This window comes from Myxine glutinosa, chromosome 12 (genome assembly GCF_964187855.1).
Source record: "Myxine glutinosa chromosome 12, kmMyxGlut1.1, whole genome shotgun sequence".
Taxonomy (NCBI): Eukaryota; Metazoa; Chordata; class Myxini; order Myxiniformes; family Myxinidae; genus Myxine; species Myxine glutinosa.
In genome coordinates, this window is record NC_136272.1 from 33,519,967 (window position 1) to 33,539,874 (window position 19,908).

A 19,908-nucleotide genomic window follows, 5' to 3' on the forward strand; every position below is an offset into this window, starting at 1 on the left:
CCCCCTTTCTCCACGTGTACTGTTGTCTCATCCTGTATTTTCTGTCCAGGTGTGCTGTTCGCCCCGCCCCCATTATCTCCTTGCCATCCACTGTTTGCCCTGTTCACGTGACTCGTGGTGGTCCCTCTCGGCTCTCCCCCCGTTGGTATTTTGTGCATATAAGATTGTTCACGGTTCTGTTTAAATATTATTTAAATATGTTTAACCTTTCCCCTTCAGTGTTTTACTCAGTGGTATTTTACAACACGCTGTTTTTCTTCCTATTTAAAAGGCTTTTCTCAATTTCCTCTCCAACTCATTCCATTTCAAAAAAAAGAAATTCAATATCTTATACGTCTCCCTCACTCCATGGTCTAAATTCACATTCATTCCATCCCTCCTCCATCGTTCTGAATCGGATTGCTAACTGGAAAATCACAACAAACCCAATTTGTTTTCAATGTTCGTCTTTCATTAATCATCCACTTTCTAAACTCCCCTCTTGCCCCTCCCATCCAAATCCCCCCCCCCCCTTGCACCTACACTCCTAAACTCCCCCCTTGCCCCTCCACTCCTGAACTCCCCCCTTGCCCTTCCCCTCCTAAACTCCCCCCTTGCCCCTCACCTCCAAATCCCCCCCTTGCCCCTCCACTCCTGAACTCCCCCCTTGCCCTTCCCCTCCTAAACTCCCCCCTTGCCCCTCCCCTCCAAATCCCCCCCTCGCCCCTACACTCCTAAACTCCCCCCTTGCCCCTCCCCTCCTAAACTCCCCCCTCACTCCTCCCCTTCAAAACTCCCCCCCAACCCCTCCATTCAAATCTCCCCCCATACCATTCCTCTCCAATTCTCCCTCCTCCCCCCTCCTCCTCAAAGCAGCCTCCTCCCCACTTCGTCTCTCTTCTATCTCATACCTCCACCCCCCCCCCAACCTTCTACTTTCCTCTGCCCCCCCTCAAACAACCCCTCACTGTGCCTCATCCCTTCACCATCAAACCTTTCATCCTCCTCATCCTTCCCTTTCTTGGAACTCTTCTGCAATCTCTGACACACTATCAACTGCTCTCCCTACCTCCCCCTCTCATCCTTCATCTTACCCGACTCCTCCCCTCCCCTGTCCTGTACCCGATGCTCCCCCTCTCTCTTCATTAACGGTATGGACCTCAAACATCCGGGGCCTTCACTCAAACCTGACTGATCTCTCCATACAGGTTGCTTCTGACAATCCAGACTTGATCTGCTTAACAGAGACTTTCCTCCTTCAAGATGTCTCCGATTCCTTAATATCTCTTCCTGGTTACTCCCTCCTCCGGTATGATAGACCTGAGCCTCGGCCTGGTGGTGGCATGGCTATCTTTATCAAAAACTCTCTTCCTCACTCTCCTTGCACTGCCCTCTCTCCTCCTCACCCCCAGGAGTACCTCTGGCTACGGCTTCCTCTCCGCTCCCACCTTTTGTTCATATGTGTTCTGTACCGTTCCCCAAACAGTGATGACTCCATCTACATTTCACTGTCTGACAACATGGACCAACTTCTATCCACTCATCCCAACTCTCTCTTCCTCATATGTGGTGACTTCAACTGTCATCATGCCACCTGGTTGGGTGTGGGTTCCTCTCTCACCAGTCATGGCACCTCAGCAAAGGACTTCTGTGACTCACTGGGATTGACACAATCTGTCAATTTCCCGACCCGGATCTCAGCCAATGGAGTATCTTCTCTTCTAGACTTGGTTATGACAAACTTCCCTGCTAATGTCTGCTGCTCTTCTTCTGCTCCAATCGGTTCTTCTGATCATGTGCTTGTCAAAGTGGACATCTCCCTGGCCATTCTCAGAGAGCCTCCTCAGCGTCGACGAGTCTGGCATTTCACTCAGGCCGACTGGGACGGCCTTCAAGCAGCCATCAATCGTCTGGATTGGTCTCCCATCTCCACTGCCTCTGACATCAATTCTTCCTGGGAATTCTTCCAAAGCAAACTGATCTCTCTCATGCACAGATTTATCCCATCTCGCCTTCAGTTGTCTTACCCTTCCTCCCGTCCATGGTACACTGAATCTTGTGGTGAGGCAGTTGCCCTGAAACAACTTGCCTTTGCCTCTTGGAAGGCTAATCCAACTGAAGGCAATCTCAGTTCCTTCCACCAAGCTCGGAACAAGTGTGTGTCTACCCTCAGGAGTGCCAGGAAGCACTATCTCTCCTCACTCAAGAATGAACTCTCAAACCTGTCTCCTTCCTCCAAATCTTGGTGGCGTCTGGTCAAATCCGTTTCTGGTGTTTGTTCCCACTCCATCCCCTCCCTTACCTCAAATGGCCACACAGTTGACATCGCACGTGACAAAGCCGAATGCCTCAACTCTGTGTTTGCCTCAAAATCCTTCGTCCCAAACCCATCTCTCTCTGTTCCCACCTTTCCCAGTCGAACCCAACTGCTCCTGGACTCTGTGTCCTTCTCTCCTGACAAGGTGGAGTAGTTTTTGTCAAACCTCGACTCTGATTCTGCAACTGGACCAGACGGCATCAGCCCACGGGTCCTAAAATCCTGCTCTGCCGCTCTATCTCACCCTCTCTCTGTTCTTTTCACCCTATCTTTTGCTCAAGGTCACCTGCCAGCATCCTGGAAATCAGCAAACATTACCGCTTTACACAAAAAAGGTGCAAAAACAGATCCTTGCAACTACAGACCAATCAGCCTGCTCCCAATTATCAGCAAAGTCATGGATTCCATCATTGCTTCGGATATGAAATCTTTCCTCTTCTCCAATGGCTTGATCTCTGATCATCAATTTGGTTTCAGACCAGGTCACTCTACTCTGGACATGCTGCTTCTGCTGTCTCAACAATGGATGGAGGTTCTCAATGCCAAACAGGAAATCAGAGCTGTCTCCCTTGACATATCACGTGCCTTCGATACGGTCTGGCACCCAGCTCTGCTCACCAAACTCTCCTCCTATGGTATCCATGGAAATCTCCATGCATGGCTTGCGGACTTCCTCTCTGGTCGTAGTCAACGTGTGGCCCTGAATGGATTTCTCTCATCTCCCCTTCCTGTTCAGGCTGGAGTTCCCCAAGGCAGTGTGCTGGGCCCTGTGCTTTTTCTGGGCTTTATCAATGATCTCTCTGACTCTCTGGAAAATCCTCTCTATCTCTTTGCTGATGACTCCACTCTCTGCCGCTCCATTCCTCTTCCCTCAGATCGGCAGTCTGCAGCCTCCTCACTCTCTGAAGACCTGGACAAAATCACAGACTGGTCAAACAAGTGGAACATGTCTTTCAATCCTGACAAATCTCACACTCTCACTATATCTCTCCGAAAAGATCGACTGGACAACCCTCCCATCTACTTTCTCAACAATCCTCTCCAAGAAGTTCTGTCGCTCAAGCTTTTGGGTCTCACTATCTGCCATGATCTTTCTTGGGAAAACCACATTTCCAAGCTGGCCTCCAAAGCCAGTCGCCGACTGGGCATCCTCCGTCGTGCGAAGTCCTTCCTTGGCACACCTGAGCTCCTCACCACATACAAGGCTTTCATCCGCAGCTCAATGGAATACTGTTCTCCCCTATGGGCTGGTGCTCCTGCCTCACACCTGGCTCGGCTTCACGCTGTTGAATCCAAAGCTTTCAGAATCATTGGAATCTCCCGCGATTAAGCTATCTCTGAGGGCCTTTCACTCACTCACCGCAGGCAGGTAGGTGGTCTTTCTGTCTTCTACCGACTCCTCTCCGGCCTTGCTCCCCCAGCTCTCTCTGTGCTCTGTCCCCCAAATATTCCTACAGGTCGCACAAGATCTGCCAGCCACCCTCTGATGGTTAAACTGCCGAAATCTCGGCTCTCTGCTCACCTTCACTCTTTCATTCCTCTTTTCTCCCGCTTCTGGAACAAACTCCCACACTCACTTCAATCACACTCCTCCTTCCAGGTCTTTAAAACACCTGTTCACCACCATCTCTTATCTTCCCCCATCCAAAACCTTGATCTTTTCTACCCCCACTAATTCACCCCAGATCCACCTTGTTTGAAATTCCAACTTCTTTCCTGGAAGTCCTGGCAGTGTCCATATGTTTTATACCTCTCCCACCCCCCCCCCCCCCTTCCCATGCCTCGCCCCCAAAGCCCTCTCCCTCCCACAGTTCTCTCGATGTCTCCATGTCTCTCGGTCCCTGCTCTCAAATGTTGTGTTTGTGTCCTTCCCCCTCTCTCCCCATCTTGTCTACCGCTCCCGATGTTATATGTTTTATGTGTCTGTTTGTCTTTCTGTGTGATTAATGTTCGCTCTTTCACGAGCCTCGATCTTGTATACAAAAAAAAAAAAAAAAAAAGTTCACCCCCACAAAAAAAAACATTCCATATTAAATGCCAAGTCTGTATATATCTGTGCAGCGTCTGTCCTGTGTTGTCCTGTGTTGTGTTGTGTTGTGTTGTCACTGAACTACTTTCTCAAACTTATGTGAAATCGTACCAAACTTCTGGTATGCACATATCTCTCCCGTCGGTATGTCTTAAGGGTATTGTTTTAGAAAAATTTTCCATTTTTTATTTTTTGGGGAATTTTTTTTTCCAACTTCAATTGTTTATAAAATGTGATATCACGTATATTACAAATACATTTGTGCAAAATAATTGTTTGAATTATGATTGGTTTAAACCATGACAAAACGGCAACTCGGGTACAGTCATTTATCTATACTAGGGCATGCCCGTACTATATATATATCTAAAATTATATCCCCCCCCTCTATTTACATGAAATGGTTTGGTCCAAAGCGAACGGCTTGCGAGTACGGTGACAATCCCCCCCCTCTATTTACATGAAATGGTTTGGTCCAAAGCGAACGGCTTGCGAGTACGGTGACAATCCCCCCCCTCTATTTACATGAAATGGTTTGGTCCAAAGCGAACGGCTTGCGGAGTTTGGTAAAGAAATCGCCATAGCGTGCACAAACGCGCAGGAAAGCGAAAGAATCGCAAATTAGTTTTAATTAGTTTTAAAACATAGTTTAACGCCAACATAGTTTGCCAACGTGAAATAAATGAATACGCTCTCAAATGTGCCGTCCGAGGCAGAGTCTGTTCGCCACGTTCGGCACACGTGATAGCTCGCTGCTCTCTGATTGGTTGAATCGTTTTTTGGACATAGCTCGGTAACTACTTGTCCGATTAATATGAAACCTTGAAAAGGCACATCCTCGGGTCCCCAGCAATATACCTGGCAAGTTTCAAGTATATCGGACCCGTGGTTGTCGAGAAACAGCGGTCACAGACATACAGACATAGAGATTACTGGAATTATAGATAGATATCTGCACATCTGGGCAGTGTCTGTGTTGTCACTTAACGACTCCCTCAAACTTTTGTTTCCGTGGTTGTGAAGTGTTTTTAATAACGTTGTGGTGGTTTTGAATCACGTGGTGGTGAGGTATTTTGAATTATGTGGTGGTGAGGTGTTTTTAAATGACGTGGTGAGGTGTTTTTAAATCACATGGTGGTGAGGTGTTTTGATTTACGTGGTGGTGAGGTGTTTTTAAATCACATGGTGGTGAGGTGTTTTGATTTACGTGGTGGTGAGGTATTTATAATTACGTGGTGGTGAGGTGTCTTGAATTACGTGGTGGTGAGGTGTTTTTAATTTCGTGGCTGTGAGGTGTTTTTTTTACGTGTTTTATGGCTGTGAGGTATTTTTATTACGTGTTTTATGGCTGTGAGGTGTTTTTATTATGTGTTTTATGGCTGTGAGGTGTTTTTAATTTTGTGGTGGTGAGGTGTTTTAATTGCGTGTTTTATGGCTGCGAGGTGTTTTTATTACGTGTTTTATGGCTGTGAGGTGTTTTTATTACGTGTTTTATGGCTGTGAGGTGTTTTTAATTTTGTGGTGGTGAGGTGTTTTAATTGCGTGTTTTATGGCTGCGAGGTGTTTTTATTACGTGTTTTATGGCTGTGAGGTGTTTTTATTACGTGTTTTATGGCTGTGAGGTGTTTTTAATTTTGTGGTGGTGAGGTATTTTTATTGCGTGTTTTAAGGCTGTGAGGTGTTTTTATTACGTGTTTTATGGCTGTGAGGTGTTTTTATTACGTGTTTTATGGCTGTGAGGTGTTTTTATTACGTGTTTTATGGCTGTGAGGTGTTTTTAATTTTGTGGTGGTGAGGTATTTTTATTGCGTGTTTTATGGCTGCGAGGTGTTTTTATTACGTGTTTTTATTACGTGTTTTATGGCTGTGAGGTGTTTTGAATTACGTGGTGGTGAGGTGTTTTGAATTACGTGGTGGTGAGGTGTTTTGAATTACGTGGTGGTGAGGTGTAATCGTCCCAAACTTCCAGTCTGCACCTACCCCTCCCCAATGTGTGTGCTGAGGGGTTCTTTCTTGAAAAAAAACATTCAACCTAAATTGCCTATAAAAATGTAATATCACAAACACAACAAATACATTTGTGCAAAGTAATTGTTTGTATTGTAGCGGTTACCGCTGGATGCACACAATCGCCTTGCACCGGCCAGAACACGGCCGGACGCGCCTCTCCCGGGCATGCCCGGACTCACTGTTCCCGGGCACGCCCGAACCTCCCGGGCATGCCCGGTCTCGTCTTTCCCGGGCTCGCCCAGAGCGTCCGGGCATGCCCGCTATCGCCTTTTCAGGGCTCGCCCAGAGCGTCCGGGCATGCCCGCTCTCGCCTTTCCAGGGCTCGCCTAGAGCGTCCGGGCATGCCCGCTCTCGCCTTTCCAGGGCTCGCCCAGAGCGTCCGGGCACGCCCAGCCTCGACTTGCCAGGCCGCAGCCAAACACGCCCGGGCAGGTCCAGACTCGCCTTTCCAAGGCTCGCCCTTGACACCCGGGCATGCCCGGTATAGCTTTTGCCAGGCAAACTTCCCGACATAAATGTGTATATATATTGCTGCCCGATAAACGGGCTTGTCAGAATACCTGAGCTGTTTTGTTTCAACTAGGGCATGCCCGTACTATATATCTATCTAAAATTATATCCCCCCCCTCTATTTACATGAAATGGTTTGGTCCAAAGCGAACGGCTTGCGAGTGGTGACAATCCCCCCCCTCTATTTACATGAAATGGTTCGGTCCAAAGCGAACGGCTTCCGGAGTTTGGTAAAGAAATCGCCATCGCGTACACAAACGCGCAGGAAAGCGAATGAATCGCAAATTCGTTTTTATTAGTTGTAAAACATAGTTTAACGCCAACATAGTTTGCAAACGTGAAATAAATGAATACGCTCTCAAATGTGCCATCCGAGGCAGAGTGTGCCCGCCACGTTCGGCACACGCGATCGTTCGCTGCTCTCTGATTGGTTGAATCGTTTTTTGGACATAGCTCGGTAAGTAATTGTCCGATTAATATGAAACCTTGAAAAGGCACATCCTCGGGTCCCCAGCAATATACCTGGCAAGTTAAAAGTATATCGGACCCGTGGTTGTCGAGAAACAGCGGTCACAGACAAACGTACAAACGTACAGACAGAGATTACTGGAATTATAGATAGACTAGGGCATTGCCCGTACTATATCTATATCTAAAATTATATCCCCCCCCCTCTATTTACATGAAATGGTTTGGTCCAAAGCGAACGGCTTGTGAGTACAGTGACAATCCCCCCCCTCTATTTACATGAAATGGTTTGGTCCAAAGCGAACGGCTTCCGGAGTTTGGTAAAGAAATCGCCATCGCGTGCACAAACGCGCAGGAAAGCGAATGAATCGCAAATTCGTTTTTATTAGTTTTAAAACATAGTTTAACGCCAACATAGTTTGCAAACGTGAAATAAATGAATACGCTCTCAAATGTGCCATCCGAGGCAGAGTGTGCCCGCCACGTTCGGCACACGCGATAGTTCGCTGCTCTCTGATTGGTTGAATCGTTTTTTGGACATAGCTCGGTAAGTAATTGTCCGATTAATATGAAACCTTGAAAAGGCACATCCTCGGGTCCCCAGCAATATACCTGGCAAGTTAAAAGTATATCGGACCCGTGGTTGTCGAGAAACAGCGGTCACAGACAAACAGACGTACAGACGTACAAACGTACAAACGTACAGACAGAGATTACTGGAATTATAGATAGATAAAGCAACTCGGACGAATTCCGTCTTTGGTCGCGTCAATTCTTTCGACTCGCGTTGGAGCGCAGTTCCTTCAGTATTATGATTGGTGTAAATCATGACAACACAGCAACTTAGGTACAGTCATTAGCCTCAGTTAAAATAAGCCCGTTCCTCAGTAACGACGCTTGGTGAGGCGAGCGCAGCGAGCCGAGCCAAGCTAGTATATATATATATATATACATATACATACATATACATATACATATATACATATATATACATATATATATACAGTGCATTCAGAAAGTATTCAGACCCCTTCACTTTTTTCACATTTTGTTATGTTCCAGCCTTCTGCTGAAACCGTTTAAATTCATTTTTTCCCTCATCAATCTACACTCAATACTCCATAATGACAAAGAGAAAATAGGATTTTAGAAAGTTTTGCAAATTTATTAAAAACAAAAAACTGAAATAGCACATTTACATAAGTATTCAGACCCTTTGCTATGACACTTGAAATTTAGCTCAGGTGCCTCCCATTTCTCTTGATCATCTTTGAGATGTCTCGACACCTTGATTGGGGTCCACCTGTGGTAAATTCAATTGATTGGACATGATTTGGCTAAGGCACACACCTGTCTATATAAGGTCTCACAGCTGACAATGCATATCAGAGCAAAAACCAAGCCATGAGGTCGAAGGAACTGCCTGCAGAGCTCAGAGACAGGATTGTGTCAAGGCACAGATCTGGGGAAGCCTACAAAAAAAGTCTGTGTTAGATTGATGGTTCCCAAGAGCACAGTGGCCTCCATAATTCTTAAATGGAAGAAGTTTGGAACAACCAGGACTCTTCCTAGAGCTGGCCGCCCGGCCAAACTGAGCAATCGGGGGAGAAGGGCCTTGGTAAGAGAGGTGACCAAGAACCGGATGGTCACTCTGGCTGAGCATCAGAGATCGTGTGTGGCGATGGGAGAAACTTCCAGAAGGACAACCATCACTGCAACACTCCACCGATCTGGGCTTTACGGCAGAGTGGCCAAACGGAACAGGGCCAGTACATGACTTCACGAGCACGCTGTGTGCACTTGGACATTCCCAAGTGCGATTCATGAACCAGCTTAAGCATTTTGCAGCTGAGGCTTCGTGGGATTACAAGGCAAATGCCTTTCTAGACAATACCGTCTGAGATTGCCAACTGCATTTTGGAATCATAGGATGGATCGTTTCTGGAACTTCCTTTCTGGAGTCAATCCATCCACTCCGACTTACATTGCAGAGAAGGCCCAATTATCTTAGAGTAGCTTCTTGGAATTTGAGGTATTTCTCACTCGTGAATGCGATGAACTGGAACATGTTGACAGACTCAAGGTCCTTGCCAGCTTCCGAGCCGGTGTCTGGGAGAAGTGCACGGGATGAAAGGTCTGGAAGCACTAGCTTTTCAAATGTTTTTCAAATGATCACTCCTGAGCTAACTGCCAGGTGAACTCCACATCAGTTTCGCAGAGATCGCGGAGAGGGATAAACCTCCCTAAATACTGTACAAACCCAAGGAAACGCTTCACGCTTTATCTGTTGGACGTGGCATTTTCTCAACTGCTTCTGCCTTAGCGGATCCAGCCCCACATCTTCTACTGTGAGCAGTTGGTCTACATAAGGGACTGAAGATTTCCAGTTCAGGCACTTCCTCAAGTTTAGCTGCAGGTTATAACTTGCAGCCAGTTGCATAACTTGCTTCAAGACATAGTTATGGTGTCTGATGTCACAACTGGAGACTAGGATGTCATCCATCACTGCTGTTGCCCATTCAATCCCTTCCAGCATCTGGTCCATAATTCGCTGGAATATCTCAGGAGAGCAGTTCAAACCATAGGGAAGATGCAACTAGCGGTATCTGCCCACCGGTGTAATGAATGTGGTCAAGAATGAGGATGACTCATCAGGACAGATTTGCATAAATCCGCTGCGGGCATCAAGCAACTATAAAACCTTAACTATTCAGGAAGTCTTGGCTCAAATCCCGACTGCTCTCATCGGGTAGTGCTCACGCATTATGCAATTGTTCAAGTCCTTGGGGTCTATACAGATAAGGACTTTGCCATTGCGAAGAACTACTACCATGGAACTCACCCACTCGATCGTGCATTCTACCTTTGTGATGTGACCTTCGGTGACCATCTCTTTTAGCTTGTCAACTATATTTTCCTTCAATGCTGCAGGTTGTCTGTGAGGAGGATGAACTACTCCCTTTGACCCTTCGACAAGCTTGATCCGATAAGTTCCAGGAAGCATTCCAGTCGTCTTACCAATTTCTGGAAACTCAGAAACCACTGCTTGCTGAGGCCCATCAACTGGAGGCTGAACTATCGACAACTTGTTCAGCTTAATAATGAGGCCGAGGCTTCAGAAGTAGCACCTGATATTACATTCTCATAATCAAGGTCTTCGACCTCAAAACTGGCCTCCGTAGTCTTGCCTTTGTGAAAGAGAGGAAGTGTCACCATACCTAGGCTGAATAATGCGATTAAAGTACGTTTTCAGAACTTTCTGCGACATTTGTAGATCGCCTGCTAGGTGCTAAACTGACTACTGACTGATAGTTGCTGAGTGTTAGCGTACAAACGCTGAGTGTTAGCGTACAAACGCTGAGTGTTAGCGTACATCCAGCACCTGTGTTGATCCGGAACCGAGTCGGCTGACCCAGCACCCAGACCGTCTGTGCCCACTTGTCACAAGTGGCGATATTGCTGCTTAAATGAAGAGCGTAGATCCTTAGAACGTCAGATTCCTGGACTCGTTTTTGAGGAAGATCCACATGGTCTGGATCAGTCTCTACATCAAGGAACTTTAGGTTGTGAAGTCTCTTCCAACACACTGCTAGCCAGTGACCAGGCTTCTTACAGTAGGAGCAGTCAGAGTTAATTACTGGACACTTGGCTTGACTGTGCACTGGCTAGGGTTACTCCTAGAACGTTCAGTCTGGTGCTGGCCTTGCTCGTTTCCAGATTTGAGAGCTTAGATGAGTCTCCTCGTCTGCTCTGCGAAAGGTCAAGCTGTTGGCCTATTTATATGGCTTTGGCAAGTGAGACCACCTCTCCCCGATCGAGGAGTTTTTCCTGGACCCTCTTATCATGACTGCCATCAATGATACAATCGATGAGGATGTCGTCTGCGTCTCGGTAATCACAATCCATAAGAATTATCCTCAGATCTTTTACGAAATGGTCAAAAGACTCATCACTCCGCTGGCGCCTTTGCTTCAGTAGGTGTCTGGCAAGCATCTTGTTTTTCCTGGGCCGCACATAGTTCTGAAATTTGTCGAGCACTTTCTCCGGGTCTTCTTTGCCTCCTTCCTCTCAAGCGAGAGTTTGGTGTATTTGATGACCATGTTCGCCGATCCACGTTCCGAGCCATCCTGCTTGACGAGGCTTTGGTATATCTGCGAGTGGCCCAGACAAAACAAAACTGATGCGATTTCTGAAACTGAAACTCCTGATAGAGATCGAGACTATCCCAGTCAATCGACGGATGTTCAAAGTTCAGCGATGAATTTATATCCCACTTCTCACACCAGGTAACATAATCAAACAGACTCCATCGTGCTGGAAACGAGTGCGTATATTCACGCGATTGCATCATCACGTACGCAATCCGCAACCCCCAAAAAACAACAACAACAATAATAATACAACAGCAGCAGCACTGGCATAGCCCAACGCAAATGTTACACATACAGAAATAACAACCAACAACATGCGACACACACACACACACACACACACACACACACACACACACACACACACACACACACACACACACACACACACGATGGTGGCTCGTGTTTTTACTTTACACAAATACATCCTATCGTAGGTCAGTATCACAGACTACAACTGAAAATGCACTGCGTTTACATCAAGTGAGCTTAACTGAGATGAAGCTCAGTCCATCCAACTTAAATCAAACAAGCAATTATTGCAGACTATTTAAATTGCCTTTCAGAGAAAGGATACTTCCAACTGCTACTTTAAATGCAACCATAACCTCCAGGTGATACTGCATCTCTAAAAATGGTCCTGTACAGTCAACCCATTGGAGGCATGTGTAGTTACACTGGATCACATGATTACTCAGGTAGTGTACAATCAACCCATTGGAGGCATGTGTAGTTATAGCTACACATGCCTCCAATGGGTTGATTGTACACTACCTGGGAAATCACGTGATCTAGTGTAACTACACAAGCCTCCAATGGGTTGATTGTACACTACCTGGGAAATCATGTGATCCAGTGTAACTACACATGCCTCCAATGGGTTGATTGTACACTACCTGAGTAATCATGTGATCCAGTGCACTAGATCACATGATTTCCCAGGTAGTGTACAATCAACCCATTGGAGGCATGTGTAGTTACACTAGATCACATGATTTCCCCATGAGCAGGTAAAACCTATTGGTTTATGGATAAGATCTTTTCAAATCCTCCAGTAGAACTGTGATAGAATAAGACGTTTGTTTTTGCAAAGTGGATATTCCAGTTACACATTTACCTTAAATGAACATCAACAGCAATCCAAGAAGAGCATTTCGAGCTGTGCAAGCGAGTGACAATGACCGGTTAACATATAACCAAGGTGTTCCAAGGTAACCAGTGTATGATGTGTGGTATTGGGAGTCACTTGAATGTTAATGAACGCATGATGACCCGGAAAGGAGGAAGCGTAACCGGTAGTGAAGTGGATGACCTGTGGTGAGGAGTGGGAAAGGAGACGCCATTAAACGATTGAGCTGAAGAACCTCATGTGGGCTGCCATTGCTATACGACATGATGACGGAGTATTAAACAAACTATTCCTGGCAAACGAAAAGGAGCAAAGAATTGATGGAGTAAAGGGAGTTTGAGTGAAATTTAAGAGGAAAATGAAAGCCGTTCACCAGACCCATCATGTCGTGGACAAATCACTGAATGAACGAATAACAAAGAACTGTGATGAACGACTCAGGCTTGAGGAAGCTCTGGCCACACCAAACGGCAATGGATTGGAATGAATGGTTCATTAATAAAAGTAAATAATTATGTTAAGGTTAACTGGCACGAGATGTTACGATGCACTAGTTTTATTGCCTTTTCAATAATCGCAATCGCTTTAATTAATTGTATTTTCCAACATGATCGATCACGTTTACACAACGATGTTTTTTCACGTTAACATGAAAATTCAAAATTGATTTGGAATGTTTACTTAAGAACAGGTATTACTTAATCAATGCTGTGCAATTTATTTTACTTATTTAATGATCTTGAGACATCAAAAAAGAGCATTAATAAGCTGTTTTGGACGTTAACATTTGGTAGGTTCGTGTTACCCAACATGTTAACTGGCATGATACCTAACACCGGAGTGCACACCTAATCCCCAACCTCCTCAGAACACACCTAACCCCTCATTGACCCCCAACAATGGAGCCACATCCTCCCCCCCATCCCTCTACCCAAGTACATACTTAACCCTTCTCTGCCCCCCACCACCATGACCACACCCTCCCCCATACCCTTACCATCCCCCAGTGCACACCTAATCCCCAACCTCCTCAGTACACACCTAACGCCTCATTGACCCCCAACAATGGAGCCACATCCTCCCCCCCATCCCTCTACCCAAGTACACACTTAACCCTTCTCTGCCCCCCCCCCCCCACCACCATGACCACACCCTCCCCCATACCCTTACCATCCCCCAGTGCACACCTAATCCCCAACCTCCTCAGTACACACCTAACGCCTCATTGACCCCCAACAATGGAGCCACATCCTCCCCCCCATCCCTCTACCCAAGTACACACTTAACCCTTCTCTGCCCCCCCCCCCCCCCCACCACCATGACCACACCCTCCCCCATACCCTTACCATCCCCCAGTGCACACCTAATCCATCAACCACCTCCAAGATCACAGCCACACCCTTCCCCTATCCCTCCATCCCTTTACACACTTAGCCCCTCAATGACCCCCAACACCACATCCACACCCTTCCCCCATGCCCCTCCCTCCCAGTGCACATCTAATCCCTCACCCACCCCCAACCACCACCATCTACACCATCTACACCATCTACACCATCCCCTCCCCCCAGTGCACAACTGAACCCCTGAGTGCACACCCAACACCCAAACCCCCCTCATCCCCATGCTGGAGGTCGTCATATTCTCCGTGATCACACATTGTGCTATTGGTAAGCCTGGTGTTGGCTCAAAAGTTAAGGTGGCTGGCTGAAGGTCTCACGGTCTAGACTCTAGAGTTTGCATGGTCACAATATGTCTGTGAAAAAGAAAAGAAAGTCTGCAAAAGAAAAATGAACTAGAGCTTCCAGGGAAGCAGAACTCAACTGAACTGACTGGACAACTTTAAAGTAGGTCGGGTCTCACATGCCAAGTTTGATGAAAATTCGTCAATATATGTGGACACTAGATTGTTAACGTCGTTTCAGAGCTGAAAAAATATGCCGGCCTAAGGCGGCCATTTTGTGACAGATTGGGTTGACATGCGACAGCAATCTACCTTGTGTGGTCAGAGTCTCACACACCAAGTTTGATCAAAATCCATAAATATTTGTGGACGTTAAAGTCTTAACGTCGTTTCGGAGCTGAAAACAATATGGCGGCCTATGACGGCCATTTTGTGACAGATCGGGTTGACATGCGACAGCAACCTACCTTGTGTGGTAACGGTTAAACATTCTAAGTTTGATCAAAATTTGTTAATATTTGTGGACGCCAGAGTGTTAACATCGTTTTCATGACCAAAAACAAAATGGTCGCCTCAGTCCGCCATTTTTCAACGGATCGGGCTGAAATGTAATACCAACCTGGTCCTTGGGGTACGGATGCGCACGTCAGGTTTGATCAGAATCGGTTGATATTTGTGGCCGCTGGAGTGTTAACGTCGAAAAGTTAACGGACGACAGACGACAGACGACGACGACGACAGACGACGAACGCCGGAGGGTTTAGTATGTGATGAACTCAACTGGATCTCAACTGGTCCAGTTGAGTTAAAAAATAAAAATCTGCAAAATGCAAAAGAGAAGTCTGCTGTGCAATGCACTTGAATTTTATAAATGGGGCCTTTGCTTTGCGCAGAGCATCACATCGCGTTACAATTGTGCAATATCAGTCCCGATATCCTGTATTACTGCCCGTAATTTACCATCTAGTTTAGTCAGAGTTTGACCTTCGTGGTTTATATGCAAAAGCCCATGCACCCTCAACAATGTTCATATCCAAAATGGACGCAGCAATAGCCGAGGTTGTGTTTCTTGGTTACTTTTACCATATTCACTGCATGCTTGGATTCCATCACCTTGAAGGGAGATTAATCCTTCCTTACCTGACAAATTGTGTTCGTAAGGTAATGGGATTATTGATCAGAATCTCACTGTGTTGGACAGAAAGCCAGGATGCCAGCATTTTGGAGATAACGGACACTGTTGGTCGAGATGCAGCCAAATCTTCACTGCAGGTGATGTGTATCATTTATGATGCCGGGCTTCTCTCCTCCATCAAACAAGCCGCCATTAATTTTTATTTTAGTTTACCGGTATTATTTACGGGATCTCAGGCTCGTCGTGGAGCTGCCACACCATACGCATGAACATACAGACAAACATACACGACACGACACAGGAGTTGGACAAGACAACACAGGACTGTCAGACGTGACAAATACAGCTGCTGAGCTTAGTTGAAGTGCCGTCACTTCCGGGGATATTCTGGGTACCAGCGACATCCTAGCAATGGCGCCATCTTCCCTCGTTTCCACTCTCCTGACTTTTAGCGATATTGGCTGACAATAAAAAGACCAATGATGCTTTGCACAACAATTTTGCAAAATATGTCACATGACTAGTTAGCGGACATTCGTTTTGCCTCAAAATAAATCCAAGATGGCCACTGACAAACCGAAACCGTGCCTGGTCATCAATAGGAGGGAAATGTGGGTTTGCTTTATCACAATTAGATTTGAGTGGAATACTTTTCTCACATTCAGTGTGTGTTCCTGTGCAGTCACTCCAGGCATTGTGGAACTAAATACTAAAGTAGACATTCGGTAGAATGCGTAGTCTCGTCTCGCGAGCTCATTCTGAACAAAAATACCATTGTTAACTGAACACGCTACTATTATGGCCCACTGCTATTATGGCCCATATACCTGTATCATCCATGCATCCGATTATGTCACATACATTGCCATTATCCACAACTTTATTGAGTACTGATAAATTAGAAGGATATTCAACCACTTTTGTGCACATTAATTTAAAAAAATTAAAGCAAACTTCTCCATGGCTAGTTGATCATATGTATGAAGGAAGTTTCGCATTGATCTGTTTCGTGGTTCGAGAGGATTTTTTACATTCTTCCTTTCAATCCAATATGGGCACATGACCATATGACCACCAGACCATGTGACCAACGACATCATAAATTGAATTCTGTACTCAAATCGGGTCGTAAACCTGGTGTTGGGCTAGCGGCTAGGGTGCCAGCTTAGGATCTTAGGATCCTGGGTTCGAATCCCGGTCGATCGCTGAATTAACGCCAGGGGGGTTCACTCAGCCTGTTCATCCTTCCGAGGTCGGCTAATTTGAGTACCAGTTCACTGGTAATTCCCTGCTTTCGTAAAAGGCGACAAAAAGGGTTGGCGGCAGGAAGGGCATCCGGCCGTAAAACATTGCTTCAAAAAGGGGACCAAAAAACAACAACCACGGTGCCCGAAAAAGGCCAACCCCCGCCTTGCGGGGAAAAATGGCCTCTAAACGGTGTTTTTTTTGTTTGTTTTTTTGTTTTTACTCAAATCGGGTCGTAGATCAGATATATGAAGTTTCAGATTTTTTCAGATAAGGATTTCGATTCAACCAATTATGGCTGGAATACCATTTCACCGATGACATCATTGTTATCACCCTATATACCCCATGGGGAGTTGATGACATATGTCTCGTTTCAAAAAAAAAATCATTGACCAGTTTCGACAAAAAAGCTGTACAAATTTTTCCCTTTAATCCAATATGGCTGCTACACCATGTGACCTATAACTTCAAAGTTATCAATATAATATTCTCCACTAGCAAAAGTACCCGGCTTTGCCAGGCAACGTAGAGTCACTTTTTGCCGAGAATATGAAGAGAGGGGGGAGAGAGAGGAGGACGGGGGAAGGAAGGGGAGGGAAAGGAATAGAGGGAAAGAGAAGGGGAGGGGAATGGGAGAGGAGGAGAACGGGAATGGGGAAGGAGAGGGAAGGGGGAGGATGAGGGGAAGGGAAGAAGAGGGGAGGAGAGAACAGGGAGGCAGAGGGAGAGGGAGGGAGTGGGGAGGATAGGAGAGGTGGAGGGTTCTGAAAACGTGTTGGTTAAAACACTATACCATCTATTTATCACGTGAGCAATAATGGCAGAATTTCCCTCTTCGTTTTCTGATTCACTGGCCAAACCATCTGACCCACGGGGATCTCAATTAGTATCAGGTGTGACGATTCCTCCAGAATGGTTTTGCACTTTGACTTTCCCTCACCCCAACACCCCCTCGCCCCTCTCAACCCCACCCCCAAACTCAGGTTCACCTGGGCGACCAGGTTTCTCCCTCACTTCCTCACTCCTTGACACCAGCGAGGCCTCAAAATTATAAGATTCTCTGAAATTCTACGATATCATCAAGGTGTGTAATCCCTCAAAATTTTTCGATTTCCTCCAAACTTGTTTTAGCGCAAGTGTAAATCTCAGGTGCATCCATTAGAACAATCTGTAACATAGATAAACCATGCGGGAAACATGTCATCTTGCCTGCATATCCGTGCCTGTAATCACTTGTTACATTCGCCTGCAGAAGGCACAGAACGATGCGATTTCATTTTTAAACATCCGTGTTTTTTCAACAGATTTGTTATAATTTCATGTGGAGCACCTCGAGAGATCTCTACAAATGTAAATACAAGTTGAGTGGACCCCACAAATAAGCAGTCCCCAAAGAGGATAGTCAAATTGTTTACAAATTTCACATTTCAACGCAGTACAAAAATTGCAACCACAAATATTTACCTTTAAATAGTTTTTTTTATAAAATATGAAAAATCAAGCAGGAAATCAGCAAAATACGCAAACCAGAACGAGCAAACCAAATGTCAAACTTTCACTTGTGAAGCCACAGTTCAACATGGCGGAGATCCAAATACGATGTTTGCATGGATGCCAACATGCCAACATGGCGGAGATGCCAACATGGCGGAGATCCAAATACGATGTTTGATTCGATGTCGTTTTTTAATGACTGACATGTATTTTTATTTAATTTGAATTTAACATGTATTTTAATAGATATATAAATATAACTTGTATTGATATAATTAAAGTAGATCGCACAAAAATGTGAAGCAATGTGATCTTCTGTAATAACAAACTGTGCACATAAAAAATAGTGCTGTCTCCTGTATCGCCACAACTTTCAGAAGAAGCCTGAAGAGCGCTCCCCAAGCAGCTTAAGCACACGAAGCAAACACTCCAACAATACTGTTGAGATGACAGGAATATCTCACAATGTCCTAGTTAGACAAATTAACACTTTTTTAACAGTCGGAACTGCTGCTGATGTCAATTCTGCAGTTGAAATTTTGAAATTAGGTTCAGCTGAAGAGATTCTCGAGCTTTGCGGAAAGTGTTTGCGTGCTTCCCATTCTCTTGTCTTCCGCTCCCTCTTTTTATATATTTTGTTTGTCTGGTTGATTTGTTTGTGAAGTAAATGTCAGCTCTTTCACGAGCCTCGATTCAGTATACAAAAAAAAATATTTAAATAAAGGTACAAACACTGGTGTTTATAAGCATTGCGATGTCTCCAGGAATACAGGGATTCGTAGGTATGAAGATCAGCTATATTACCATTTATAGGTATGAAGCTTTATTGTACAGAAACCGACCTGTTCTGAGGCAAGGCATTCAAAAAAATTTGAGTTGAGCGGATAAAATGGCGGAATTAAGACCCCAAGATGAGCGACCTGAATGCAGGCTGACCAAAGATAAGCAAGTCTGTTAGTGTAACTGTAAATGATCTTCACAAACACACACAAACACCCAGATATTACGATATTACGACCCAGATATTTAGAAAGACCATGTCAAGCCCAACACGAGGAAGGTGGTGAGATGGTGAGGTATTTGTAGAAACTGCATCGAAACAGGAAGGTGGTGAGATATTGGGACCAAGTCAAGAAGAAAAGCCTGGTGGTAGTTTCAAAATTATGGTGCCTGGCTTAAGATCTTAAGGTGTCAATTAGGGCTAGGGTTACCTGGAGGGGTGGCACACACCTGGGTTACCTGGAACGCACGGCTGGACCCGGAGCAGGGCACGGGCAGCGGGATTAAAGCGTGGAAGCCATTGACTCACACCGAGATGCTCTCTCTGGGTCCATTGTGGTTCTAGGGGTGACGTAAAGAGTTGAATTTAAGGATTGAAGCAGCTGGTGGAACATTTAAAAAATCACAAACCACAATATTCTGCCCTGGCTTTAAAGCAATTATACAAAGATCATTGAGGATCTGCCTAGACCCACACCCAGGGCCAACGTTGCTGTTCCAAAAAATGCAATCAAACTAAATGAAGTAAAACGAGAGACGAGGAGAAGGATGAAAACCGAGTTCTAATGTTGCAAAACACAAGGAAACAGAGCAGCAGTTGCCCAAGTTAATGAGGTTCGCAATGTCCCATGCCAAATCCATCTTAGATCATGGTGTTCCCCATTAAAGAGAAACGTGCAACTGCAGCACCGATTACACTTGTACAGGAATCCTACAAAGTTTGTATAAATAACGATTCCTGGATAAGAAAGAAA